Source organism: Equus quagga, chromosome 5, assembly GCF_021613505.1.
Source record: "Equus quagga isolate Etosha38 chromosome 5, UCLA_HA_Equagga_1.0, whole genome shotgun sequence".
NCBI classification, from domain to species: Eukaryota; Metazoa; Chordata; class Mammalia; order Perissodactyla; family Equidae; genus Equus; species Equus quagga.
This window is the reverse complement of record NC_060271.1, coordinates 46,452,859-46,465,225: the sequence shown is the minus strand read 5'-3', so window position 1 is coordinate 46,465,225 and position 12,367 is coordinate 46,452,859. Positions and strand designations below refer to the sequence as shown.

At 49.2% G+C, this 12,367-nt stretch overlaps 1 long non-coding RNA gene across 1 annotated transcript; it reads left to right on the top strand.

Annotated features, from left to right (window-relative positions):
• The first annotated feature begins 5,063 nt into the window (after positions 1–5,063).
• LOC124239078 (uncharacterized) lies at positions 5,064–5,681 on the top strand. Its single transcript, XR_006888516.1, has 3 exons — positions 5,064–5,142; positions 5,298–5,414; positions 5,631–5,681. It is a non-coding gene; the product is annotated as an uncharacterized LOC124239078 (long non-coding RNA).
• Positions 5,682–12,367: the final 6,686 nt, after the last annotated feature.

Below are 12,367 nucleotides of genomic sequence, written 5' to 3'. Positions count from 1 at the left end.
TTGGAATGTAACTGCTCAGAAGAGAAGAGCAGGCTGTTGCTGAGACGTTTCCCATGCCCCTGCGGGACACAAAGTATTGGAGCATTTCCCTACCGACATCCAGAGAGAAAGTCTGTATTGAGGCAAGAAAAGAACAACGGTGTTTAATATCATATGCAGTACTTATCCTGTTTCTCAGGAACGGTGCTGCATAATATTACTGTGCACAAACTCAGACTCTTCAAGAAAACTGTTTCACTTTGAAACACTGCTATAACTGCCCCAAAAGGCCCAACCCTTTCAACACATGTAAATTCCGAGGCCCACAATGGTGACCGTTCACTGGGCATAAGCGGGGCAGCGGGCAGCATACTGGACGCTTTACTTGAATCTCAGTCCTACCTTTTTTATATGCTGACACTTCAAACATTGTGCAGTTTTGTAATCACACACATGGCTGTTTACTTGTTTAGCAGCTGTTCCTTGCTCCAGACCCTGAGCCCACGAGGGCAAAAGCCATTCTGTTTTATTCCCCAGTAACATTCAACACCCAGCACGGTTCCTGGCAACCAGGAGCCATTCAATAAACTCCGGTCATAGCAATAATGTGATCCAGACCATCTGCATTTTACAGAAGCCAAAACAGGCCCCAAGAGGCTATCCACATTCCCAAAGTCACACATTGGCAATCGGCAGAGCCATCACCGAGAACCCGGCTGGATTCATTCCAAAGTCTGCATTCTTCCCGCACGACACCCAACTGCTACCCATCTCTTTAGAACAAATAATCAAATGAAAAAAGCTGATAATATCCCTCTCTCACCTCTGGAAATGAGAATCTCATTTAGAGATTGCAGGTTAGCTGCTTAAAAAAGGTACTCTGAGTAGTTCACATGATTTTATTTAAAAATTCTTTGAAAATTGCCAAGAGGCTGCTTTTACTCGTAAAATCCAGACCAAAGGCTTTCCGCACCTGTCGGCTTCACCAGAGCAGGACTCAGCAGTCTGTGTTCCAACTGGGCAGCCGCTCGCAGAGCACGCCCTTCCCCGGAAACTGTGAGGACACTGAGAGGTCACGGCATGGAGAGCAGGTCACAGACAGAAAATCCCAATCTTGTTCTTCTCTATGACCACAGACCACTCCTAGGCCTGGCAGCTGTCACCCAGAGCCCATCCCTGGTGACAAAGGGAGTTGGGCACACTGCTTTAACAGGATGGCACGAGGCAGGGAAAAAATAGATCCACCTCCAAATTTATAAATACAGAATGTAATTTCTACCAGTGTTTCTCAAACTTGAATACGATATAGATGCCTATTAAAGGAAAAATTCTCTCTGATCCCCAGTGTTGACAAATTATTCTAAATATAACACACTTGACATAAAACCAGGTATTAATTCCTCTTATATAACTATTAAACCAAAACTAATTTATAAGCTACATATAAAGTCACAAAACCAACTAAATCCAAATAAACATTTATTTGACGTGCAAAAGCTTTGCTGCAACTACCCAGTGCCCGCAGAGGGACCCCCACTGCCGCCTCCACCCAGGTTTTCAACGTGACGCGCTCCCTGCTCGCAGGCTCCCAATCCTCACCACTCTGCTCTATTCGAACTGCTGCAGATGCTGCCCAGCTCTGAGGGCATCACTTACAACACAGTCCAAGACGATTAAAGTCTATGGCTTGATGCCAACGTGTCGATGGACATGACAGTCCGGTCACTGAAATTACATGGCATTACTGACTACAAAGTGGCCCCCCAGCTGACAGGAGCAGTGCCAAGAACTAACATCGAGACTGAGCACTTACTATGACCTGGGCACTGTAAACACAGGTACCAGCTTCCCTTTCTGTAACATGGCAGAGGGAGAGAAAGGTGCCCAGGGTCACACAGCTCACAGGTGGTCGAGCCATAGGGGGACACCTGCAGAGTGGCTCCAGTCAATGTGGCCCTTATCAATGACCAAATATGGTCCAATTTTCTTAAATCACCAAAATGTAAATGCCGAATCACGAAATGTTTGTGGAGGACTTCCAGGTCTCAAGAACACCCCAAAGTCCTGGAGGCTGCTGCCACCAGCTTGAGAAACACAGGCCCCACTTTGTATGTAAGACTTCCTGTCTCCCAACGGCCAGGACATCAGCCCCTAGGTGAGCGGGCACTTCCAGGAGAAGCACTATCAAGCAGTTTCCACACTCACGCAACACAGACCTGCCGCAGCCTCACGGAAGAACCCCTGAAGCACTCCCAAAACCTCTTCCCCCAAGCAACTGTCAGCCCCGTACAGTCTCGAACAAAAAGCCTGCAACTCAGGAGCCTAAGCTAAGTGAACACTGAAATTCTTGGCTTACAACAAAAGCAAGTTACAATGACCTAGCTTCTACCTTAAGAGACAAGAGTTGGCAAACTAGAGCTGAGGCTGTGTGTACACATCCTGAGGAGCTAAGAATGCTTTTTACATTTTTAAGAATCAGAACGTATTCTACACAAGCACGTCCAGAAAACTGGAAAGGGGGAGCACTCCCAACTCAGTCTATGAGGCAAGTGCTACCCTGAAACCAAAACCAGATAAAGACATTAGGAGAAAAGAAACCTCAGATGAGTATCTCTCCTGAACGCAGACACAAAAGTACTTAAACATTTAGCAAACAGATCCAACCACGTCTACAAAGGGATAAGGCAGCAGGATCGGGGGGCTTTTCCCAGGAACACAAGGCTGGCTCGACAGGAGAAGACTGATCATTTATCATCTCAACAGACGCAGAAAACGCATCTGACAAAGTTCCACGTCCATTCGTGATAAAAACTCAGCAGAGGAGGAACAGGAGGGAAATTTCTCCAGCTGTTAGAACTCAGAGCTGGCACCATACTCACAGGGAAAGACAGAACACCTCTGTCCAAAGACTGGGCACGAGGCAAGGCTCACATCACGCCTACGCCACACCCTGACAGGTCCCCGCCAGAACACCTAGGCAAGGAGGAAAACGGAAGAAACTGTCTCTATTCACAAACAACGTGGCTGTCAACACAGAAAATCACAAGAACTGATGGCAAAGCCAATGGAACTAACAAGTGAGTTTAGCGAGGTCACAAAGACAAGATCAGTATACGAAAACCAATCGTATTTCTATGTGCTTGCAATGAACAACTGAAAATAGAAATTTTAAAAAGCACCATTTACAATAAACAAAAAAACTAACAAAACATGGCAAGACCTGAAATTTACAAAAGTACAAAGTACAAAACGTGATGTAAGAAATCCAAGACCTCAATAAACGCAGAGGTAGGGTGTGACGCTACTGTGAAGATGTCATTTCTCTCGGGACCCATCTACAGATGCAGTGTGATTTTAGTCAAAATCCTAACAGGACTTTTGCTGTAGAAACCAAGAGGGTGAGTCCAAAATTTATATGGAAAGGCAAAGGATCTAGAATAACCAAAACAATAATGAAAGTGAACAAACTGGAGGACCCAGGCTACCCCATTTCAACTTACTAACAGCTGTAGTAATCAGGACAGAGTGGTACTGGCGAAACAGCAGACAGAGTGTTCAAAGGAGAGGAAGAGAGATGGGTTTTGACAAAAGTAGAAAGGCAGCTCCATGGAGAAAACAGTCACTTCCACAGCATCCCAGGGGCCTGTCACCAGCCTGCCGTCAAGGTGACCGTGGTGGGAGAGCCTTCCCGACCAGGTGTCCTGACCCCTGGACCACGGCTCTCACAGCCAACAGCTGCAGGGGCAGCCTCCTGAAGGGTGGCTGGTGGAGGCAAGTGGCATTTGGTCCTCTGGGGCAGACACGTCACTGGTGGTAGAGCTGACAGCACTGGGAGGGGCTGGCAGCAGACACGTGTGGCCAGCAGGAGGAGAGGGCACCCTGGTGCAGGCGCTGGCGGGGCTGCCTGAGAGGAAGAGCGAAGGCTGAGGACGCACACCTGGGCCATTTCGGAGGGAGGGAAGGCCAGCTGCAGCAAGCTCCGAGGCTGCGCAACTAGACAGAGGATGACAGATCCCTCACTCGACAAAGCCTGGCAAGACTCGATGTCCCCCGTCCCCGAATCATCCCATCGACGCTAAGAGTGGGGAAGCGCTCACTCTAGGATGCCTCTGGACGTCCCAAGGAAGCGTTAAGAGGGCTGGTCACAAGAGACACCGCGCAGGGACAGAGCACACGATTCCAAGACCTCACAGGATTCATCCCTCAGTTAACGAGCCACTAGCAGCTTAGCAAAACCAAGGCACCATCGGGCGGTCTGTCCACGCGATAAGCGACCGTCTGCAGGGCAGGGAGCCCTAAAGCGACCACAGGCCCTCGGCCCGCTCGGATCTCTCCCGAAGCGCTGGCGTTGGCGGGTCCCGTCCAGGCCGGGGTGACACTCACATGAGAACCGGGGTCCGGAGGCCGAGCCGCCCGGGGAGCCTGGCAGTGCCGGCCCGAGGACAGGCGCTCCGGGACGCGGGCCCTCCTGACCCTCAGGGGAGCTCGCAGGCCTCGCAGTAGAGGGTCTCCTCCACGGAGGCGTTCCCAGAGTCGCTGAGCTCGCCCGGCGCAGCTTCACCACCAGGCCCGCGACCTCGGCCGCACAGTCGTGTGACGTCCTCCTCTTCCGGCCCTTCCTGGGGTCACCAGGCCCCAGGGTGGGAGCGGGGCGGCGGGGCCCTCCGCTGGGGGACCCCGGGAGCTGCGGGCAGCGCTGATCCTCAGGACCGGGGACCAGCGCGACCCCACCGCGGGCGCTTCCCCGCCACGAGGGCGCCCTCCGCGGGGCTGACGGGCCCGGGCCTCCGAGGGCGGGTTACGGCGTCCAGGGGGTCCCGCCCCGCCGTCGTCAGCCCCGCCCGGCCCGGGAGGAGCCGCAGCGCCGGCCCCCGCGGGCCCCGGCCCACCCACAGCGCCTCCGGGCGCACGCCACTTGGGACGCTGCAGCCGGCCTCAGCGCTGTGGATTAACGCCCCAGCGACCCCGCAGCAACCCGGAGGCGGAAATCCGGGACGGGACCCAGGCGTGGGGCGCGGCTCTGGGCGTGGGGCGGGGCCTCGGTGGGGCGGGGCCTCGGTGGGGGCGGGGCGTAAAACCCACCTCTGACCCGCTGGAAACGCATCTGTCCCAGGTGCCCGCCGCTCCCACCTTATGGCGGTTTCTCTGCGCTTTCATCTCCAGGTGAAGCCTCTCCCCCAACAGGATGTCTCTGATGGGCGAGAGGGCTTTTTTTACTTACTAATTTTCATTTTTGTGAAAACTGACACTGCAATTAAAATTTTAAAAAAATAACCAAAAAGGTCATAGGTTTTTTTCCCATTTGAATTTCCACTCAGGTTTTATTCAAGAGGGCCCCCACACTCCCAGGTTGCTCTTCCATGAGTGCAAGGACACAGTGTGGGGCACCGAGCTCAAGACGGCCCCTGGACCTGGATGCCGGCAAACAGACCCAGGTGTGGGCGCCCTTCTTTCACACCAGCCGAGCACCTTGGCTCCCGAGAAATGTGGCTGCAGCAGGAGATTCCCGCTGTTAGCCCCGCCCCCACGACGGCCTGACTTCCAGGGTCTCCCCAAATTTCCAAATACATTTTCTGGTGCCACCCAGCCTGAAATTAAGCCAACTCCCAACATATTCTCCAAATTTGGTGAAAATCTAACCCTTTTCTTAGGACAAGACCAGAAAACTTGATTTGTTTACGTGATGGAATGACTGCTCCAAGGTAAGTTTTCTATTTAATGCTGGCTTCTCTATTGATTGATTTGGGTTTCTGTTAACCAAATCAGAAATCTACTTGTGTTTTAATATATAAGGACCTATTCAAATTGAATTTAAAAGACCAGTGTAAAAACCAAAGGAAGGACAATATATGTGATTTTCAAACATGTTGGACCTCAAGCAAGTTGATAAAATTTTATGAGGTCTATGTCCCAAAATAATTAGAAATTGCATATTGAAGATCACAAAGTCATTACGAAAAGAGAAATCAACAAGGTGAGAAGTATTTCCCAAAATTTGAGGATGGGAGAATAGCTCTGCTTCTTATTAAAGTGTCAAAAGTTCAAATACATAATAGGCTGGTTTTGTAATTTCCTATTTAGCTGCAAAAATAATATGAAAGCATTTTGGGATGGTGGGTTTATTATTTATTTATTTATTTATTTATTTATTTTCTTGGTGAGGAATATTTTCTTGGCGCTGAGCAAACATCTGTTGCCAATCTTCCTCATTTTTTTTTTTCCTCCCCAAAGCCCCAGTACATAGTTGTATATCTTAGTTGTGTGTCCTTCTAGTTCTTCTATATGGGACGCTGCCACAGCATGGCTTTGATGAGCAGTGCCATGTCCACACCCAGGATCTGAACTGGTGAACCCCGGGCCACCAAATCAGAGCACGTGAACTTAACCACTCAGCCACAGGGCTGGCCCCAAATTTATTTTTTTATAAAATTTTCTTGAAAGAGATTGTGTCATGCATTTCCTTCAGCCAACAAGAAAAGAAGACTTTTTTCCCACCTCCACTCCCACCCCGCTAGAGGGATGGATAATTAGGGTTTTGTTTCTGTGTCATTAAAGGTGTTCTGAGGTAGGCATCTGAGGGCTGGGGGATCATCAGCTGGGAGGCAGGCTTCTCTTTCTCTTCTGGGTCTCTCTTGGCCAAACGGTTTCATTGGCAAGGTCACCTCCCGGTCTCGCACTTTGGACATTGCTTTAAAGGTGAGGAAGTGGAAGGTGAAAAGACCACAATTTGAACCTAAGCAGCCTCTCTCTGCATAAAGAACTCTGTGAAAGCCAAGCAACTCCTTTTGCATGGCTGGGAACTGTCTTCTTAGCTGGATTCATTCCTGCCAGGCATAGACAAGGGTTCTGTTTACAGAGAGAAAGAGATGTTGGGTAAGCAGCTGCCCCGTGGTGATCTGGTCTCATTTCTAGATTTTGAACGCAGGATGCATTCATGGGTGCAGCTGAGTGCAAATACAGGTGAAGACCAGTGTTTGAGGCCAGAGTGTGAGCTCCATGGCAGCAGAGAACTTGCCTCATTTGCACCCCACTGTCCCCAGCGCCTACAACAAGCCTGGCATTTTTACTGGCCTTAAATGTTTACTGAGTTAAAGTTTGAAACTAAGCTGGAATACTCTCAGCTTTTTGCTGCATTTTTCATCAGAAAGTCTTGTAAGCGAGAAAGGATGCTTCATTCATTCAACCAGACACTCTTCAAGCACCTGCTGGATGAAGGCGCATTTTAGGTGCTCTGAGGTCAGGGGATCAGGTCTGGAGTGCTCCCTGCACTTAACGTTGCTGACAGAGGGCAGTTGTTATGGGTTGAATTGTGTCTCCCCAAGATTCACATGTTGAAGTCCTCACCCCCAGTCCCTGTGAATGTGACCTTATTAGAAGATAGAGTCGTTGCATATGTAATTGGTTGACTTAAGATGAGGTCATACTGGAGGGTGGGTGCCTAACCCCATATGACTGATGTCCTTACAAAAAGGGAAATTTGGACATAGGCACGTGCACAGGGAGAATGCCATGTGAAGATGAAGCAGACACGGGGATGAAGCTTCTACAAGACAAGGAACACCAAGGATGGTCAGCAAACCAGCAGAGGCTGAGGGAGAAGCCTGGAATGGATTGTCCCTCACAGCCCCAGAAGGAACCAGCCCTAGTGACACCTCGATCTTGGACTTCTGGCCTCCAGAACCGAGCGAGAATAACTCTCTGTCTGTGGTGGTGTGTTATAGAAGCCACAGGAAACCAGTACAGTAATATTCACCCTTGGAGATTCTGGCTGCGTCTAAGAGCTCTTACATCTTCCTGATGGTCAGTCCCCATCACGCGGAGCAAAGGCCCCAAGGAGCTGGCCTCTGCTGCTGTTCGAACACACCAAGCTCGCTTCTGCCCCAGCTGATGAACTTGCTCTGTCTGCCGGGAATGCTCTTCTCCACATTCCACTTTCTGACTCTATGAGTTTGATGGCTCTCCAGACCTTGTATAAGTGGAATCACCCAATATTTGTCCTTTTGTGGCTGGCTTATTTCACTTAGCATAACGTCCTTAAGGTTCCATCCATGTTATAGCGTATGTCAGAACTTCCTTCCTTTTTCAGGCTGAATAATATGCCACTGTATGGATGGACCACATTTTGCTTACCCCTTCATCTGTTGATGGACACTTGGGTTACCTCCATCTTTTGGCGATTAGGAATAATGCTGTTACGAACACGGGTGTGCAAATGTCTTCTACACCTTTTTAATCCCCCGCAAAGCGGTTACGATTACATTTGGAACTCTACGTTATCAAAGGTCGAATCCTTTTGTTCGTCTTTTTGGATGATCTCCGGATTGGAGGCTCTGCAAGAGAAAGGACCCGGCAGGTCTGATTTTCCATTGTATCTGAGCTGGGAGCACTGGGCCGGGCCCGAGGGAGATGCGCGTCAGGGGAAAGGAAGGACGAAAGGAAGCTTGTTGAGGCTCGAACAGGTTAGGAAAAATACAGTGTATTAATGCTTCTCTGGTCTTCCAGATGGTATTGCTCAATCTTTGGGATGAATCTGTGAAAATGAAATGGCTTATTACTTCATCATGTGAAAGTGTCTCCACGGACTCTCAATAAATTTCAAGGTCATGTCTAGGATAAATTGACTTAAAATATAGGCCGTGCAGCATGGATTACATCCTGGAGGCACCGGGAGACACAGGCAGCCCTTTGGTGAGATGCTTTACAGGTGCAAGAGACATGGACTGCTGCCAGTGGTAAAAACTACGCTTCCTGCAACTGTGTGGCCCGGGGTTTGCCGGTTTGAATCCCCGGCCACCCAGCGGGAAGCAGAACGTGCAAACTTAACCTCTGCACCACTGGGCCGGCCCCTCTAAACTCTCTACATTTATGAATTAAATCCTCACAACAACTCTGTGAGATAGGTATTATTTTTATCCCCATTTGAGAGATGAGCAAATTGGCCCAGAGAGATGAACTATCTTACTCAAGGGCACACAGCTTCTAATAGGTTGGAGCTGGTATCTAAACTTGAGCAGCCAGGCTCTAGTGCTGTGCTCTAACTTCTTTGCCATTCTGTCTTGGATCCAATCACAACAGAATGTGGTGCATCCCTTTTTGCAAGTCAACCAATTCAATGAAGGGCGATGTAGACAGGGATGTTTAAAACATGGACCCCGAAATCAGGTTGCCAGGGTGTGAGTCCCTGCTGTGCCCCTTCCTAGCTGTGTGACATTGGGAAAGTTATATAACCCCTCTCTGCCTCATTGTCCTCATCTGTAAAGTGGGGTCACCCTAATACCTACCTCACTGGGTTGTATTGAGAAATACAGGAGTTACTGTATGTAAAGTGACAAATAGAAATGGCAAGCAATAGAATATTGGAGTATATAAGGAAGTCATTTGGTGTAAACCTAATTCAGCCTGACTTTGTTTTTCCAAGAGGGCCTGACATGGCCATTGGGCATGCATCATATGTCTGCTTTAAGCATTTGCTATGTCCCAAAGGCAAGAAAAAATGGCCTTAAGATAAAGGTGCAACTTCCCTGCATTGGCATTTCTTTAAGCATAAGCATTTCTCCCTAGGCTAGGAACTGATTGCTGCACTCACCTGTGACCACCCAGCTCCAGACAACAGACCTGCCACCCTTCTGTGTCCACTGAGACAGCAGACCTACCTGCTGTGTCCATCAATCACTGTGCCAACAGCAGTCTTGCGACTATTGTAAAAGGGACGTTTCAATCATATGTGAAACATCCTCTTTGGTGGTATATAACCACTCCGTACACCCCACTTCTTTGGTGCCCTTTCTTCCTTGGGGAAGGAAGGCCCTGGGCTATATGGTCCTCCCATTTTGGCTCAGAATAAACTTACCCCAATTTTCTTTTATAGATTGATTATGGATTATTTGCATCAACAAAAGCATGAAAAAAATTTAAGTGAGGAATCCCAGGCAGGAAAGAAACAGAAATGCTTCCTCATCAGTTTTAACAGCAAACAGTCTTTGAGTCACCAAGACCCTGAGGGTTCCTAGCTAAGGACTCAGACAGCTTACAGCGTCTATCCCGCATGGACTCTGCTTTTCTTCCAAGGTAATTGGGAGCCTGAGGATTCCTTGATCTGTTCTGCTAATGGTGTCACATGACGATGAAAGTGAGTCTGTAAGCCTGACAAGCACCTGCCTGCAGTGAAGGAGGGACACAGCGCCTCCTGCAGACGGCGCCCTGTGGCTGCCCATTCATTTTGCTATTCTCAGAATTGCACTGCAAAGTGTTTTGTAGCTTTCAAATTTTAAACAGTTCTTCCCATGGGATTTTATTTCCCAAGAAAAGAAATCTCTCGCAGGTGATCTGACAGCTCCAAATCTATGAAGACAACGTGCTTGGTTTCCTCAGATGCTACATTAAAACCCGTCTCCGTTCAGAACTGGCCACAATGTTATCTTGTATTCAGTCTGGAGGAAGAAAATCAAGGAAAAGAGCAGGTGCTTCCGTGTAGCTCATTTCCTTGGACAGCACTTCTTCCATTCAGAGAGAGCTCTGTTGGTCCTTCCCCAACTGCACCCTGATGAGCCGTTTCTGCCTGAGTCCCCACAGCGCTGTGAGCTCAGAAAGGCGGGCTGGGGGCTCGGGTCCTATTCACGGCCCACTGCAGTGTTTGCTGGGTATGATCCCATGTGATTCGCACTAAATGTTGGATGAATGAACAAGAATTCCCTCCTTCAAACCTGAGTCTCCACTGCCACTGAAGTTGTATTTAATATTCTTATTTGCATTACGCTTGGGTTCAAATGGAGGTGTTCCCCATCACTCCCAGAGGCTCTCCCACCTGCCAGGAGTCCCTGCTTCACCCATTTCAGCAGCTCCAGCCATTCTGGTGACTTTCCTGTGCTCCAGGATCCCTCTTGTCTTAGTCTGTTCGGCTGCTGTAACAAAACACCATAGATGGGGCAGCTTAAACAACAGACATTTATGTCTCACAGTTCTGGAGACTGGAAGTCTGAGATCAGAGTGCCGGCATGTTGGGTTCTGGTGAGGACCTGCTTCCTGCCTTGTAGACAGCTCCGTTCTCGCTGTGTCCTCCTGTGGTCTTTCCTGTGCATATGCTGGAGAGAGAGCTCTCTCTCTTCCTTTCCTTATAAGGGTGCTAATCCCATCACGAGGACCCCACCCTCATGACCTCATCTGAACTATCACCTCCCAAAGACGCCCCTCCCAATACCATCACACTGGGGGTTGGGGCTTCAACAGGCATTTCAGGGAGGCACAGACATTCAGTCTCTAACGCCTCCTGCTGAAGAGCCCGTGGTGGCCTGAGGAGGGCACTCCATGCGAGGGCCTCTCCACTAGCTCCTCCCTGCTACTGGGCACCACTACCCATTCTTCAGTAGGTTTCTGGAGGTCCGTCTACAAGACCGCCCTGGAGAGATTTCCCGTTCTGCTTCAGAGTGGAGGAGGGAGCTCCCACGAGAGGGACCCCCCAACCCCTCCAACAGATGACAGTGATAAACTTGGGACAGAATGCGAAAAACGACTCCTGAGCTCTCTGAAGAGGATGAAAACAGGACTACTTTGGAGGGGGGTGAAAACTTGCAGGGAGCACCCAGCAAGGGGCAGGTTCCCCTTTCTGCTGCTTTTCTCTGAGGACAAGCATAGTTGCAGTGTGGGGAAGGTGGCTAAACATCTGAGGGAAAGGTCTCTCTGCCATCTGTCTGGCTGGAGTGAGCAGGGAAGGAGTCCAGGGGAACCAGGGCAGCTGGACAGTGAAGGAGGAAGGCCAGGAAGGACAGCCAGACAGGGGCAACCCCAAATCCTGTGTGTAAACTCTGCCCAAGCCTTGCTGACCCTCAGGCCACATGCTTGGGGCAGACAGAGGCAGTCTACACTGAGACACAGAACTGCAGTTAAGTTTACCACGTGAGTTGACCACTAAAATGAAAGCATCAACACTCTTCAGAGAATATAACAGAATTCAGAGTCTCCACAGCATAACATTCACAATGTCCCAGATAGAATCTAAAATGACTCAACCAGGAGAATATGACCTGCTCTGAAGGGAAACGACAGTCAACAGAGCCAGCCTCGAGATGACCCGGACTCATTGGAATTGTCAGACAATGACTTGAAGAAGCTATTGTCACTACGCTTAGTTAGGCAAATTCTCTCATGATGAGTGAGGCGATACGGAATCTCAGCTGACAAATAGCAAATATAGAAAAGAACCAAATGGAAATTTTAGAACTGAAGAATATATCTGAAAAAATTTTAAAATCACTGGAATGAGCTTAATGGTAGGATCAAGGTAATGGAGGAAAGACGAAGTGAACTTGAAGACAGATCTATAGAAATGATCCAATCTGAAGAAGAGGAAAAGAAGATTTTTAAAAATGAACAGGGGGCCGGCCCAGTGGCA